The 12,734-nt window shown below is 45.6% G+C and overlaps 1 protein-coding gene across 1 annotated transcript in view; it reads right to left on the bottom strand.

Moving 5' to 3' along the window:
* The window catches only part of WIPF1 (WAS/WASL interacting protein family member 1), a 113,093-nt gene extending 101,448 nt beyond the window's left edge, over window positions 1-11,645 (bottom strand). The window contains exon 1 of the mRNA XM_033423600.2: window positions 11,494-11,645. The gene's annotated coding sequence lies outside the window, so the exon portion shown is untranslated. The remainder of the gene's footprint in view (window positions 1-11,493) is intronic.
* Window positions 11,646-12,734: the final 1,089 nt, after the last annotated feature.

A 12,734-nucleotide genomic window follows, 5' to 3' on the forward strand; every position in this document is an offset into this window, starting at 1 on the left:
GAGTGGTGGAGAGTTCAGTCCTGCAGGACTGGGCCACCCATGGAGACTCAAGATCTAGAGATTTTCCTGTTCTCATCAGACCTCCCATCTTACTGCACTGAAGTCTCCATTAAGACTGACTGTGGGGCTTCCCTGGTGGCGCAGTGGCTGAGAGTCCGCCTGCCGATGCACGGGACACGGGTTCGTGTCCCGGTCTGGGAGGATCCCACATGCCGCGGAGCGGCTGCGCCCGTGTGCCATGGCCACTGAGCCTGCGCGTCTGGAGCCTGTGCCCCGCAACGGGAGAAGCCACAACAGTGAGAGGCCCGCGTACCGCAAAAAAAAAAAAAAGACTGACTGTGAGAGGCATATGGACAAGGCTGCATTCTGAACTGAACTCACTCAGCTCCCGTGGACCTTAGGGTTCTGCACAAGAACACACGTCCTGAGGAATTCCTCTGGCTCCATTATGCCCGGACTTCAGCCTCAGTCTCGCCTGGAACCTCGTGCTTCTCCCTGCCTTGGCCTGGCTCCCTCCAGGCAGACACGTCAGTTTGCCCGTCTAGTCTGTGGCCTCTTCCCAGCAGGAGGCCCTTGGCTTGTCGCAGCCCCGACAGTTTGGCAGGAGGTACAAACTGATCTTTCCGGGGACACTGATCTGGACAATTCAGCCTCATTCAGGAGATCCAACTCTCAGAGGGTCCAACTCTGATGTGTTCTTTCTTAAACAGGACATCCCTTTATGAAGCTTCCTAGCCTTTAAAACACTCACATTAAAAAGAGAGCAACATTTTATTATGGCAGATATCATGGACTCACAGGGCTTCTTAATTTTCAGTTCCAACGTCTGCTGCCCAGACACAATCTTTTTGCCATCTGTGTCAGGTTAGTTACAAAGCACTGTTATTATTCTGGTCTACACAATGTTGGCCCGACCTACCCAGATACAAGAAATTTTGCAGATTGATTTAGTTATTCTGTTCATATAAATGAATCCAGTTGTACAGCTGTTTCTGATTAACCAATGTACTGCTGGAGTTATATACAAATAATTTTATAGTGAACTCAGCAACTACAAGGACAGGAGCAGTGGAATCTAGTCTCACCTCCCAGAAAAACAAGCAGGAGCAACAAGGGCAGGGGCTTTCAACCACACTCCAGGTTTAAATTCCTATCTGCTATGATTCACTTTTTCCTCTTGATGTAATTCAGCATAACTTATAACTAATGCTCTCAAAGAATGTTTGTCTTCAGACTTTAAGATTCAAGAGGGAAACCCAGTTAGCTGTGCAAGCTTAAAACTCCTTTAAAATTTCCCATCTTTGCGTTTTATAAGTTTCCATTTTTCCTGGTAAGACATTTATATTTCCTGAGACATTTCTTACATAATAGACTTCAGAAAGAGAAAACTGGAATCAAAAGTTCTGTATTTACTTTGTTATATGTAGATATCAAGTGTTTTGTTTCATTTCGATACAGAACAATTAAGCTCAGTGAGCTTAGGCTCAAGTTTCTCTTCTCCAGGTCTAGAAGACAAACCATATGCACATTAGAAAATTAAGGAAAAGACAGGGCATGAATAATTCAAATGAATGGAATTAAAAAAGAAAAAAAGGTAAAGAGAGTGACAAGTGCTCCCTAAAGAAATCATGTGAAACAAAACAGGAAAAAGAGATTAGAAAGTTTATACTTCTAAAATGAATTACACTGGCAAGGATGTGGGGAAACAGATATTTTCAAATAGTTTTAGTAGGACTATGAATTACTACAACTTTTAGAAAGTAATACCACTTTAGGGACTGTGACAGAAATCAAAGCTTCTGTATGCTAGTATGTTCTGAACACATGGATATTCGGGGAAGAACTGTAGTAGCACAAAACTTGAAATAATATGAATGGTTAAATTACGGAATATCAGTCAGCCATAGTATAAATGAGTTTTTAATTTGGACAGAATGGCTATAATGTTTTGTTATGTTAAAAAAAAAATCTTGGGACTTCCCTGGTGGCGCAGTGGTTAAAACTCCGCCTGCCAATGTAGGGGACATGGGTTCAATCCCTGGTCCAGGAAGATCCCACACGCAGCGGAGCAATTAAGCCCGTGAGCCACAACTACTTAGCCTGCGCTCTACAGCCCGCGAGCCACAACCTCTGAGCCTGCATGCCACATCTACTGAAGCCCACGCACTCTAGGGCCCGCGTGCCACGACGACTGAGCCCGCACGCTTGCAAATACTGAAGCCCGTGTGCCTAGAGCCCATGCTCCGCAACAAGAGAAGCCACTGCAATGAGAAGCCCACGCACCGCAACGAAGAGTAGCCACCACTCACCACACTACAGAAAGCCCATGTGCAGCAATGAAGACCCAACGCAGCCAAAAGTAAATAAATAAAAAATAAATCTTGTGGATATCAAAAAAGATATCTTCACCCCCATGTTTATGGTAGCATTATTTACAACAGCCAAGATAAGGAAACAACCTAAGTGTTCATCAATGGATGGATACAGAAAATATCTCACACACACGAATATTATTCAGCCAAGAGAAAGAAGGAAATCCTTCCATTTCTGACAACATGGATGGATCTGGAAGGTATTATGCTAAGTGAAATAAGTCAGAAAAAGACAAATACTGTATGATCTCACTTACATGTAGAATCTAAAAAAGCCGAACTTGTAGAACCAGAGATTAGAATGGTGGTTACCAGGGCCAGGGTAGGGTGGGGGGAGGTAGGAGAATTGGGAAGATGTTGGTCAAAGGGTACAAACTTGCAGTTAGAAGATGAATAAGTTCTAGGGATCTAATGTACAGTATTGTGATTACAGTTAACAATACTGTTTTAAATACTTGAAAGTTGCTAAGAGACTAGATCTTAACTGTTCTCATCACTAAAAAGAAATGATAATTATGTGACATGTTGGAGGTTAGCCAATCTATGGTGGTAATATATTACAATATATGAGTGTATCAAATCAACTTGTTGTATACCTTAAACTTATACAATGTTTTGTGTCAATTATGCCGCAATTAAAAATCATGTAGCCTAATGTGTATAAGGTTTCTATTTTTAATAGAAAAACTATATATGTGCATATATATTTGTACATAGTTTTATAAGCAAAGAGAAAAGAAGGGCACACCCCAAACTGGTAATATTGATTACCTCGAGTGGTTAGATTTGAGAGACATAGGAGAAAAATTAACTTTTTCTTTGTATATGTCTTTCTCTTCTGTTTTATTTATATCAAGCACATAATACTTTTGTAATCTCAACAAGGTAAAAACTATAATTTAATTTTTTTTAAGTGATAAGAGTCACATTTTCAGCAAAAACTAGGAAGCAAAGACTGAATTAGAAAGACTGAGCACCTGGCTTGGTGGTTGACAAAAGGGACATGTTTCATCACAGCAAAGTAGAGATGATGTATGCAAAAATTCCGTACAGAAAGGAATGTTGTGGTTAAAGTAATACCATAATACCCCATGCACAGTCCTTTAACCAACTGAGAATTGTTTTCTCTTTTTCTTCTGCCAGTTCCTCATCAAAGGGAGAGGATTAAGGGGGGGAAAGGTTTACAATGTTTAATTAATAAGGTTCTAGCTCCAACATCTTTGTAAAGTACCACATAAAGTAATCCCCAATTTTAACAATGATCTAATTTTTTATTTTGTCTCAAACAACACGTGAGGCTTTTTTTTTTTAAGCAGTGCTAAAACTCTAGGGAAAAGAATAATGTGGCATTTTACTCACAAAACCTGGGATTATTTAAACGGATGCTTTGGGTTAAATGTTAAACCATGTGCGGCAATCAAAGTCTTGCTCTAATAGATAAGAATAGGCACTGCTAAAGTAAATTACTACTTTTTAAAGATTTTTAAAAAGACTTCAACTACTTTGCCTTTTTCTAGGCCCTCAAAAATTGAATTAGAAATGTCAGTACCATCTGAAAACTTGTCTTAGTGTCCCCCAGCCTTCCTTCTGGGGCCTGGGAAAGATAACTGGTTTCGTCTTGTTGTATTCTCCCTGCCCCCACCCTTTTCTCTCAATCCATCACCCCGGTCCTTCCTGAAAGACCCTCCCGCAGCACATACGTGTGCTCCTTACATTACATGAGCCTGCTCCAGAATACCCATTTCTTCCCCTTTTATGTCTGGCTGATCTGTCTCCTCTATTTAAATATCCATCCCCATAACACAAGTCTACTGTGGTGAAGACACTGACCTCACTGTTTACATTTTTTTAAAAAAAATAGCTAGGGTACATGTTTTCTCAAGATCTTCTCCAAGGTCTAAAGGTTCTCTGCTTTCAAAATCTATCCTGCCTAGGGCAGAAAATAGTCTCAGAGTTTCCTGAAATATTATTTGATAACATGTTCAACACTTCAAAATTGCATCAAAGATGTGGCCAGATTTCTTTCTTGGTCCCTCCCAGGCCTAAATTCTTCAGTCAACAGACCTAATCTCCTGCATACGTCTATAGAAAAATGCTCGGGAAGTTTCAGAAACGGGCTGGGTGACACACAAGTGGTTGAAAAGCAAGAAATTCAACCAACTGCCCATTTGGTCTGTGTAAGCCAACTAAATGATTATATTGATGCTGTCACTGAATTGGTTGGTTGTCTGACTTGACTCAATGGACTAGCTGTCTGGGCATCATTAGCAAGAGCTAACAGATGAGAAGATGGTCATTGAACAGGAAAATATATCCAGCCGGACAGCAGAATGCCATGAAACTATTAAGAACATAGTAGCAATATGTCCAAGAAACGCTAAAACTATCAGGCAAGCAAAATGCAAATAACCCAGTCTCAAACATGTGGGGTGGAGGAGGGAGAATAGGAGGAATGTAATCAAGCTGTGTTTAGCTGTTACAATGAGGTAAGGTGTACACATTACATATTCAGTATTTAAAGTAACCAAGTATTGCCTATGAGACAAAATATATATTTAAATAATGTAAATGTGTGTGTGTATATATATATATATATTTATGTGTGTGTGTATTGCCTATGTAAGAAAAATAGAACATATGTAAAATTAACTTTTATTTTAAATCGTAATTGACTCCTCTGGCCAAGGAAACTATTTGGCCCTCAATTTTCCATTTTATTCACCATTTCCTTCCTCCTGCAGACACCTCTTACCTGAGAGAACTATTTATCCTCCAAATACAAAGGAGTCTGTGGCAGTCTGGGGAGAGGCTAATGTCCTTCAATTTTGCTTAAACTCCTTTCTCAAGTTGTACATCACCTCTTAGCTCAAAGAAAAAGATGGAAAATCCGTGGGTGGGAGAGCCTGAACACTCACTAATGTGGAAGTGAACCACATACAGGCATTAGATCAGGAAATGTTACTTCTTAGTTTCTACAATAATAATTTCCACATTCCCCACAAGAACACAAAATCCCATTCCTTTATTATTAGGATCATTGTTATTTTTCAATTTGGAAGAAATAAAGATAAACAGCATTTAAAGATACTTATGTATGTGATGAAAAGTAATGTATTATACATATCAATCATGGTGAAGGATGAAATCACTCTTAGGATGAAACTTGTTTCCCAGCATCTTCAGAAGCCAACATCAAAATCGATTTTGCCTTCATAAAAAATTCACTCACCTCAAACCTTACAACCAGAGTGGTGGAAATAAACTGTCATTCAAACAAACATTAATTGAGAACCTACTATACAAGAACCTACTGTTTCTGAGAGAATGTAAAAAAAAAAAAAATTAAGTTATTTCCTTCAAAGAGTTTACAATCTAATGAGGGAGAAAAAAACACATGCAAGTGACTCCAATACGGAATAGAGTGGATTCCGAGCCACAGGTGAGGCCCAAACAGACAGCAATGAGAATTTACTAAGAAGAGGGATGAATCGGCTCCAGAAGAAGACGGCGTTTCGACTTTTCTTAAGAAGCATGTTTTTACAATGTGAACCATGTTCATCGAAGCCACTGAACTAACAAAATTTGTAGGTGATTGTGTCTCCTGTTTATTTTAGCTGTATTCTTCTCTTATTGAGTATTAACAAAGTCTGCTATTTTTCTTCTCAACCAGTACTTGTGGCCAATATGAAGAATCTATAGGATTCAACATACAAGTGAGGAGAAGGGCAGTGTCAAGAGAAGAAATGGCAAAGCAGAGGCATACAGATGGGAATGGAAAAGAATCTTTGGCTGGAGTCCACAGCAATGAAAAGTCGTGTATAATACAGCAGAAGGTGAAGTTAAGGGTTAAAAGTGCAGAGCTTGGAATGAGACTGCCCCAGGCTTGAATACTAGTTCTGTCACTAGCTGTGTGACCTTGGGCAAGTTACTGAACTTCTCTCAGTCTCAGGCTCCACATACATGTATAGAATCTACCTCACGGGGCTGTGTGACTATTAAATGATTCAATTAAATGACACACAGTAAGTGGTAATGTTAAAGAAAGGAAAGAGGGAGGAAGGGAGGGAGGAAGGGAGGGAGGGAGGGAGGAAGGATGGAAGGAAGGAAGGAAAGGAAGGAGAGATTTTGTAAAGCTTGGGCCAGATCACAGAAAGCTTTGAAAATCTGATTCACTTAAATTAATATAACTAAGCAATAAAAGGAAATTAAAAGGAAATTACTGAGTTACAGTGGAAAGATGGCTTATTAGAAGAGAAACAATATATCCCTCGTAGGCAATGCTAAAATGTTAGAGTCAGCAGATTTTGTTATAGTCAGCAGATTTTTATACATCTGCAGATTTTGGTATCCACAGGGGGCCCTGGGCCAATGCCCCTCGGACACCAAGGGATGACTACTTGTATAACATCACAGCAACGTGGTTTTATAATATGAACCATGTTTCTGAAGCTTCTAAACTAATGAAAGTTGTAGGTGATTGTTTTGCCTGTTTATTTTAGCTACGTTCTCCTTTTATTGAGTATTAGCAAAGTCAATTATTTTTGACTTCTCACCAAGTATGGACGCCTGACCTGAAGGCCGCAATGCTAAGCAGGCTCCCCAGGAATCAGCCAACGTTTCTTGGCTCCTGGCCGCCAGAGAACACGAGAGCAGAGCTGCTCCCATCCGGTGGGCGTGGGCGCTCTACCTGTGACCAAAGCAGCTTGGCCTGGGACAGGCGGTCCCCCTGGTCACCCCACACGGATGAGGGCCACTGTGCGACCACCACAACATGTTACCCCAGCACTTCCTGGTGCCAAAGGGACAGGAAAGTAGCACATCTCTCTTCCCCTGGCCCTTTATCTGCCCTGGTCGTCTCAACAGAGTAGCTTGATTGGCTAAGCAGATACCACAGGCTGGTAGCCCTCCCCTCACCCCCCACACTGATGTTCTCCTCTGTGATATCCCTCCTCCTCAGCTGTTGAGAGAATACATGAGGTGATCAGTGTGAAATGCTCAATAAACTACAGACAGCTGAGGGATCATTATGTGTTACTTTATATACAAAAGCAGTTCCTATGTTTAGGCTCTTTTTTTATTTCCATATGGAAAGAGGAATACCTACACAGTGTTTTGCGCAAATTAACACTGATAATAACAATGACCCCCAGTCTCGGCCTTGGCGCCATCTTCTGAGAAACCTCCGCACCACGAGCGAAGGTGAGCAGTCCCTGCCAGTGGGCTGAGGCTGTAAGAACTGGAGACTGTGGGAGTAGACGTGGCAAGGGAAGGCCGCCATCGTTCTGGATCACTGGGTTCTCAAGGGTGCCCAAGAGCTGTTGGGAGAGGAAGGATAGTTTGGGGAGAAGCAGAGGAGGTGGTGGTGGAGGAAGAAGCAAAGGCGCAGGCTGAAGCGCAAAAGAAGAGAGATGGGGCAGAGGTCCAAGTAAACTCGTACACCCATGGAAGCCACGGGAGCAGAAACAAGGGAAGCCAGAGGCCAGGCACGCTGGGACAAGTCGTCAGACTGCATGCCAACTGTCTAGAACTTGTCTCAATGGATCCGGAACATTTATGGCCATTCTGATCGCCTCGACCACCTCTGAGAGGCCCATCTTGCTGGTATCAAAACGGTCCCTTTCAGTCCTTTGCCCTGGACTTGTGACATTCTGGACTAGTTCTGTTCTCAGCTGTGGCTGAATGTAACATGTGTACAATAAATCATCTCTTTTGCTGTCTTCGCTGAAGAAAAATAATAATAATAATGGCCCACAAATACCTAGCAGCCGCGTGTCCTGGATAATCCGCCAAGTGATTCACATCCATGACTTCATCCGACCCTCAGAACAACCCCGTAGTACAGGTGGTTACAGTACTCTGATTTTAAAGATAAAGAAACAGAAGTCGCAGAACATGTGGAAGACAGAGCTGGGAATGGAAGATCTGCCTGACCACCTGGCTCACGGTTTTACCTTTAGGGACTCTGCAGGTGGTAGTGCGTCAGTACCACCTGGGGGGGGCTTTCAAAAATAGATTCCTGGGCCTCACCCCAGCCTTACAGAATCAAGCCTTTTTAAGTCACACCCACGACTAAGGACCAGCGTACTTCAATACTGGTTAAAGCGTGTTAGGTAGATAGCGTTTCTCAACTAATGGAAGGTATTCTGGGGAATATGGTGAGCCTCAGAGTTTTTATTACTTCCAAGTATAAAAGGCAGAGTTAATTATTCTAACCTGACTGTAATCCCTACAAGGTGAGAACAACTGATAAATGTTGGGCTGGGCAATGAGGCCCGTAAGGAAGTATTCATTTCTCCCAGGGAGGAGGAAACTGAACTGCTCCTCAGTTGGAGCAGGGAAGATGGAACGCAATGTACATGTGCCTATGAATCTTCCCATGCCTGGCACATGGAAGACACTTGGTAGATACTCGTTAGATAGACAAATGAGGGAAGACTGACTCCCTCCAGCTGGAAGTAATTTCACTTTCCTCTAAATTCCCTGTATTTGCTCTGTACCTTTTTTTCATCTTATTTACCACATTCTACCCTGCATTCCTGCTGTTCAAAACCATGTCTCATCTCTACCAGGAGGTAAGCATTCAGGGACCAAACCCCATCTGCTTCTGAGCTAGGTCTCCCCTTCTACCCTGGCACAGGGCACAACAGTGACCCCTAAAAGGGACCCTCAATGCCAAATGAGCATGTTGCTTGATTTCAACTGTGAGCCGATTCACATACGTGGGTCCTGGCTATTCACAAGGCCTAACAAACCATCCAGCACTGCAACATAATTGTGGATTGCTGGGTCACAGTGGCAGAGAAACCTCTGTATGAAAATCATTAGGAATTTGGTAGACCTCACGGGAGGGCAGGCTTCCGGAAGATGACGGCTCTGGGACACACAATCCCAAATAACAGATGCTGAAAACTGAAGGGGTTACAGCAACAACAACAAAAGGCACTTTTCTTTAATTCTGTTCTCCTGATGTGCACTGTAAAAACCATGTATGTTCCTAAAATTACAACCGTAGTGAGGAACACCCTGAAATATCTAAGACAGTGACGCAGACCCAGTAACAAGTACTTCCCACAAAAGCGGGCTCATCCCTGGCCAGAGCAACTAAGGCAGTGCGTTTAAAAAGTAAAGGCATCCCACCTCCTCACTGCCCCTGTCCCACAACTTTAGCCCTTTATTGTGTCTGTGTGGCCCTCCAATGCCCTGTGCTGTGCTGCTTTTTGCTGTTTCACACGCCATTATCCCACCTGATCCTCTCACGATGAGATGGAGGAAGAGCAAAGGTTATCAACCCCATTTCTTGGATGAGATAAGTGAGGCTCAAGGTACACAATATGCATGATAGGCCTAAGGGGCCAGAAAGTGGCTGAACACACAGTAGACACTTAATTGCTGAAATGAACAAACAAATGAAAGAAGGCATGACTCTCTCCACCTGGAAGTAATCTCATTGTCTCTAAATGTACCAGAATCTGATGTTACCTTGCTTACAAATCTCTCTGTTCTACATCCCACAAACCGAAGAGTTTATGTGCTGCTCAGGGAGCCAAAATGATGGCAGAGGTTGGGTAGGTCCCAAGGAAGAAGATGATATTAAAATGTTTTAATAACATCTGCAGAGTCTAGTCTGCACAATTCCACTCAACAGGTAATGGGCTCCTACAGGTGGCGGCGGATTTGGTCCCTGAGAAACTCAACCTTGTGGGGATGTCAGGCAGGTAAAGATACACAGCAAGAGTGAAGGCAGAGTTGTAAGCACTGTAAAGAGGGATTAAGATGTAAATATTGCTGGCCTATGCGGGATCTCTCACCTCCGGAAGTCAAAAAGTATTTTATGCAAACTGAAAAGGAAAATTCTTCGGAGTTATTTTATCTGCTAGAGAAAAAGGCATCTTTTTGAGAAAGAAAAAATATGCCAATGACTCAAAATGAAGCTGCAGTATTGTTTTGGAATTGCCTTGGGAAACTGGCAAAAGAAAACCCACCTAGGGCGGGACTCTGTCCAGGGGCTCCGCGGCTGCACCGCCTAAAGTCTGGGACTACCCACGGCCAGCGATTGGGGGTGGGGTCCAGTGACCATGCAGGGGACAATAGTGACACGCAATTTTCAGAAAAAGGTACCAAGTCCATCCAGTCACTGCTGACAACCTGAGAGGCTTCCCAGAGAACTGAGATAAAGTCAGGAGCCAGTGGCCCAGGAAGGAATATGTACTCCTCCGGGATTGAGCAGGACCAAGGACCTGGCCAGGCTGGGCCCCTCGCAGAAGCACCCTTTGTTAATCTCAAAGAGTTCAAAGTCTAAACACGAGTTGAAGATTTAGGGTCCCCCTGACTGGGTCAGCTGGTTTCTCTTACCCTTGCAACTTTCTTTAACTGTTCTATTTTAAAAAGAAAATGTAGAGGGAATGAGACTGCAGTGAAGCTGTCCGGAAAGTTCGGGAGAGGCCCCGGGAGAAAATCGCTGACGGGGACTATAAGTCCTCTAAGGTCACTGCACACATCGAACGCGCGCGTCTACACCGCCCACTGCGCGAGCAGCAGCCTGGGGCACCCGGCGGGAAGAGAGTTTGGGAAGCCGAGTTGCGGGATGGGTACGATTCCCCAGCGAAGAAAGCGAAGCGGCTCCAGAGCAGGAACTGGCCCCGGGGATGCCCGAAAGTCCCCATCCGCCGGCGCTGGGGATGGGAGCAAGGGGGAAGACGCGCCCCAGCGCATCCCCGCGAAGCCCCTGCCCCGGGTACCCACAGCGCGAGCGGGGCCGAGCCCCCCGGGCGGCCCCAGGCTCGGCGGAGCCAAGCAGCGCGCCCAGCCCCACAGGCGCCCGCGTCCGGAGCCCATCGGTCCGCGGCCCCTTCTTCCCCCGCCCGCCGGCCAGCCGGCAGGACGCGCGAGCCGCCGGGCCCGAGTCGAGCCCCCCAGGAGACCACGCGCCCGCGCCCCCGCCCGCAGCGGACGCAGCCCCGACGTCCCCGCGGCCCCCGCCCGTGCCCACCCGGCGCCGAGCGCGCCGCGCCGCCCAGCCCCTCCCCGGGGTCCCCGGCGGCTGCCAGGGTCTCCTCGGGCGTTGCCCTGAGTCCCCGGAACCCGGTCGCGCCCTCGGTGGCGGCGGCGGCGCGTCCCTTACCGCGCAGCGGCTCCGTGGGGCTCCAGGGCCTCGCGGCGCGCCGGGCATTTTTTTCTGGGAAACTTCTCCCCAGTCCGTAGGGCTGAGCAGCCGGGCAGGAAAAGTGCTCAGCGCCGGGAGGCTGCGACCATCCGGGAACTTCGCTGGGATGTAAACCCTCCCCCTCGGCTGCCGGTCCCCACCCCCCAGCGGCCCTGCCACATGTGGACGCGCGGCGAGGCAGCCGTCTGCCCTTCGCCCTACTGTCTGCGCGCCGCGCCCGCGCTGCCCCTTGCCGAGGTTCTGCGCCCCGTGGCCTCGGGACCCTGGAGGAACGTGGCAGTAGTGGGGCGGTTAGGAGTCTGGGGCTCGTGTGTCGCTCCGTCTCCCTCCCCTGTGTTTGCAGAGGAGCGGGAACTGGAAGGGGTGTCCAGCCGAGGGCCCTTTCCCCCAAGGACTGCAAGCTCTCCAGCTTCCCGCTGCCGGGGTTACCCCCCAACCCCGAGGGAAAGCCTTTTCTCATCGCCTTCTCCTCTGTTTTCAAAAGAAGGGGCCTGCTTTGAGACATCTTAAATAGAAATTCAACTTAAAAATAAATTTTAAAATGTTGTGGCGCCCACAGAGGCCCAGGGTCCATCCACATCTGTCTTCCTGAACACTGCGTGGGGACAGCACTGCTACTCCTCTCGTGTAAAGATGCCCGCCCCTCCCCCTCCCCCTCCCACCAGCACCAAGGATCGGCTGGGATTGAATGGTTTTGCTCCTAGTGGGGATGGATTTGTCATCAGCCACCCACATCCTCAAATACGGTGGCATCAACAGCAAACATTTGGAGAAAGCTGAAGCTCTACTCTGTTGCCGGAGCTGTTACTGACCGGCTCTGAAAGCCACCATCTCCAGGCTCCAAAGAAAAGTTAATACACACTAAGACGACACAGATGTTAGAACGTGTGCGTTTGAAAAGAACAAGTTACGATCGATATAATAACCATTTCATCATATTGTTAAAATATCAAGGCTGCGTATCCCCTTAAATAAAAGCAGAAAAGGTGGGAACATAGGCACTTTTAAAGGTTCATTACGTATTTCATCATTCGAAGCTTTTCTTTTTCAACCATTTCTATAGTGATACACATATGCTTGCTGTGTTTTATATAAAATGAAGACCATTGATTTCATATATCAGTATATTATTCCAGACTTGGAAAAAAAAAGTCAGTAGCACTTACCACTGTGTATCATGGAAGTTAAGTCCAGGAGCT

The sequence above is a fragment of the Orcinus orca genome, chromosome 7, assembly GCF_937001465.1.
Source record: "Orcinus orca chromosome 7, mOrcOrc1.1, whole genome shotgun sequence".
NCBI lineage: Eukaryota > Metazoa > Chordata > Mammalia > Artiodactyla > Delphinidae > Orcinus > Orcinus orca.